We start from the raw sequence: 4,661 nt of genomic DNA, 5'->3' as shown, positions 1-4,661 counted from the left end.
AAATAAAGTAACCTTGAAGAGTGATAACAAAGGCCTGTGGAGGGCGAGAAGAGGCAGTGAAGCCAAAAGTCTTCCGGTGACCTGGCAGAGCGCTGAGTGGTCAAGTGAGCCTCTGATGCTCCCACCGAGGACCCTTGAACTCTGGGGCACTCCTGGTGGTGTGGGGGTGTCCTGGGACCCAGTGATGTACTGCTGTGCTCTTGGCAGATTCATCTGCACATTTGTTTGTTTGTTTGTTTGTTTGTTTGTTTGTTCAAGAAAGGGTTTCTCTGTATAGCTCTGGCTATCCTGGAACTCACTCTGTAGACCAGGCTGGCCTGCAACTCAGAAATCCGCCTGGCTCTGCCTCCTGCTTCTGACTGCCTCCGCCTTCTGAATACTGGGATTAAAGGTGTGTGCCACCACCACCTGCTTTATCTGCTCATTTGATTAAAAATAATTTTTAGTTCTTAAAATAAATGCCAATGGCCAAGGCTGTCATGCCCTGTGGCTGCATCTGGCTCTGCCCAGCCTCTAGAGCTGTGCCATTCAAAGGTAAAGTAAGGTCAAGGCTTGGACAGACTCAAGGGCAGTTTCTTTTTTCTTTTTTCTTTTTTTTTTGGTTGTTTGAGACAGGGTTTTTCTATGTAGCCCTGGCTGTCTTGGAACTCACTCTGTAGACCAGGCTGGCCTCGAACTCAGAAATCCACCTGCCTCTGCCTCCCAAGTGCTGGGATTAAAGGCGTGTGCCACCACCTCTGGAGTGCTGGGATTAAAGGTGCGCCATCACAGCCCGGCTCAAGGGCAGTTTCTGGTCCTTGAGTTTAAGAGCATGCCACGCTGCACCTCTGACTGGTTCCCAGGCAAGGGTTGCTTCTGAAGTAGAGTGACCTGAAACTCTTCAGGAATCAGAGTGAGGGACAGACTGGGGACAGAGAACTCAGTGGCACTTATGATGGAGGTCAGGGGATGACACTGAGGGTCATTGTTGGCGGTGAGCAGGCCGCTGACCTGCCTCTGCATTTCCATGACTAAAACATGCACAGAAACAACTTAAGGGAGGAAGAATGCGTTCTGGCTTCAAGCCATCGCTGTGGTGAGGTGTGGTGCTTGGAATAAGGGTGGCCCCCTATGTTCATGTATTTCAATGCCTGGGCAGGAGCTGGTGGGACTGTATGGGAGGGGTTAGCAGGTGTGGCCTTTTTGGAGGAGGTGTGTCACTGGGGGTTGGGCTTTGAGGTTTCAAAAGCCCATGCCAGACCCAGTAAGCTGTCTTTTTCCCTGCCTCATGGTTATGCACTAGAAGTGAGCTCTCAGCTACTTAACCAGTGCCTGGCACCTCCCTGTCTACTCTCCTTGCTGATGGTCGTGGGCTCTAACCTTCTGGAAACATAGGTCCCAAATCAAATACCTCCTTTTATGAGTTGCTTTGTTCGTGATGTTTTGTAATAGCAATGGAAAAGTAACTAGGGCCCACCGCCATGTCTGTGGTGGGGGTGAGGATGGCGGTGGGGGAGGGGTGGGGAGTGAGGTGGGGTGTGGGGTGGAATGGGGGTGGAGTAGGGGTAGGGTGGGATGAGGGTGGGGTGGGGTGGGAGCAGGGTGTGGGGTGAGGATGAGGGATAGGTGGGATGAGGGTGAGGGTGGAGATAGGGGTAGGGTGTAGGGTGGGTTGGGATGGGAGGTTGGAGAGATGGGGATGAGGGGTGGTATGGTAGAGTTTGTGACACCTATTCTGTTGCTCCAGTGCACATTCCTCCCTGGGCTCCTTTTCAGTGGTGCTGATCTCATCCCAGTCATAACCCTTCACTGCAGCTCTTGTCTCCTCTGCATGCCTCTCTTGGCCACACTGTGTGCCCTTTTACATCTTTCTCTTCTCTCTTGCTCTTACTTCCCACTGTAAACCTGGCTTAAAGTAGCCAGCAGCAATCATGTCAGGACCTGGCTGCTGAGCTGTTTAGAAACCTTCTCTGCCAACTTAAGTACCCTGTTACTTTTTTTTTTTTTTAAGATTTATTTTATTTATTATATGTAAGATACACTGTAGCTGTCTTCAGACACTCCAGAAGAGGGCGCCAGATCTCGTTACGGATGGTTGTGAGCCACCATGTGGTTGCTGGGATTTGAACTCTGGACCTTCGGAAGAGCAGTCGGGTGCTCTTACGCACTGAGCCATCTCACCAGCCCACCCTGTTACTTTTGAGTTAAGCCTCACGCAAAACTTCACCACACAGACAAAAATCTAGACCAGCTCCATGCTGGCATGTCACATGAAGGAGCTCCAGTCCACTTCCAGAGCTCTTGTTCCCATGGAGAACCTCATGAATGTGCCCTCACACTCTGAATTTCTATGAACATTTTGGTCTTCCACACGCCCACCATAAAAGTTCACTGAGGTCTGCCATCAGCACCCTGGAGCTTCTATAACCTCGAACTCTTCCAGATTTCCTACGAAGCACAGGGTTAGTCTTCTTCAAAGCACGAGGACAGTCTTGACACCCATTTTCCGCTTCTGCATCTATCTGTGTGGCCAGAAAACTTGGCAGAAATAACATGAGGAAGGAAAAAATTATTTTTTTTATAAATTTTTATTTTGAAAAAACACTTAGAAATAAGCATGTGGGCTGAAGAGATGGCTCAGCGGTTAAGAGCACTGACTGCTCTTCCAGAGGTCCTGAGTTCAATTCTCAGCAACCACATGGTGGCTCACAACCATCTGTAATGGGATCCAATGCCCTCTTCTGGTATGTCTGAAGACAGCTACAGTGTACTTATATAAATGAAATAAATAAATCTTAAAAGAAAGAAAGAGAGAGAGAGAGAGAAAGAAAGGAAGAAAGAAGAGAGAGAGAGGAAGGGAAGAAGGGAAGGAGGAGGGAGGGAGGAAGGAAGGAAGGAAGGAAGGAAGGAAGGAAGGAAGGAAGGAAGGAAGGAAGGAAGAAACATGTATTTTGGCTCACAGTCTTGTAGGGCATTGTGCCAGAGTCTGTGATGGCGGAGTGTGTACTAGAGCCACCGTCTACTGGAGCAGAGCCGAAAGCAGTGAGGCCAGGCTATAACCTTCAAGGCCTGCCACTAGAGACTTATTTCTACCAGTTATGTCTCACCTCCTGAGTAACCTCCCAGAACAGCACCAGCCACTGAGGAACAAGCAGGGGCGGGGGGGGGGGGAGGCATTCAAAGCAGCAGGCTGTTGGGGCTGGAGGGGTGGCTCAGCAGTTGAGAGCATGGGCTACTCTCCCAGGTAACCAGACTCTGAGTCCCAACACCCACATGGGAGCTTATAACTCAGTTCCCAGAGACCATTGCCTTCTGACCTCTGCGCGCACCAGGGACCTATGGTACCCAGACATCCATGTAATCAAAACACCCATATACATAAAATAAATTTAAAATTTTAATTAAAAAAAAAATGATATAGATTCAAACCACACCCAGCCTTATGCCAGGCCCACGCCTTGCACTGAGCCCCCCAAATCTCACAGTGGCCTAGCTTTCCTTGGATCAGTGGATCTAAGCCTTTACTCCATTCTCTGAAGCCGCAGCTTCAGAGGTACAGGAGCAAGAATCTTTATCATATGTATCTACAATCCCTCCGGAACATTCCAGTCAAGGCTCACATGCTCCTTCCTACTCTCTGCTTTCTCTGAACAAGTGTTCCGAACTCTGGGGACCAAAGTGTTCTCAGTCTTGCTTGGGGTCTCCAGATACAGGTTTGTCCCCAACTCAGTTCTCTTCTTGTAAACCAGGCCTGTCCCACTAACCTTCCCAGTGCTCCTCAGTCCTTTCCCTGGTGTGATCTTTAAAAAAAATAATAAACTCCTTATTTACTTCTCCGTGCATATTTGTATTTATGTGTGTGAATATATACACGTGTGTGTGGTGATGCACCCATGAGCATCCGACTCTAGCATCCTTCAGCTGTCTGAGGCAATGTGTCTCCCTGAACCTGGGGATTATATTTTTCTGGGCCAGACAGGAATTCGACAAGCCCCAGTGAGTCTCCCGCCTCAGCCTCCCTCAGAGTTGGGGTTATAATCAGGGCATGTACAGGACACTCAGCTTGTTACCATGGACACTAAGATTTCAACTCTGGTTCTCATATTGCACAACGGGCACTCGTAACCACTAAGCTGCCTCTCCAGCCCCTTCTGGTGTCATCTTGTGAACCCAAGTTCCTTAGTGGATAACTGTGGGCTCATGTACTATAGGCCCTTTCTCCAGGGTATCCTAGGGAAGTGTTCCACATAGGCTGCCTGCCCACCTGGCCGCACATAGCCCTCTGTGGACAGTTGATAACTCAGTGTCAACCCCATGCTGGCAGACACAGTTGACAACCTAAGGAAGATCTCACTGCTGGGGCAACTCAGTGCTTTGATCTTGGGCTGAGTCTGTCATGTCTTGCTTCTTCCTTGATGACAGCTGCACCCACCTCCCCAACCCAGTGCTCCCTGCATGAACAACGGTCCTCTCAGGATGGGCAGTGTTGTCACAGTCTCCTTCAGCACACTCTGGGTGCCAAGATGGACATATGAATAACCACTCCTCATATCTTCTCTGTTGACCAAGGCAGTGGTCCATGGGCAAGGACTGTGTTCTCCAACCTCTTTACACAGCATCCCTGGTCTTCCCTTCCCACAGGCTGCCCCTGGCCCTGGCATAGGTGTGAGGAGGTAAAGAGC

The sequence above is a fragment of the Mus caroli genome, unplaced genomic scaffold (assembly GCF_978045245.1).
Source record: "Mus caroli unplaced genomic scaffold, Mus_caroli_1 scaffold_4, whole genome shotgun sequence".
NCBI lineage: Eukaryota > Metazoa > Chordata > Mammalia > Rodentia > Muridae > Mus > Mus caroli.
Note: the sequence above shows the minus strand (reverse complement) of the source record.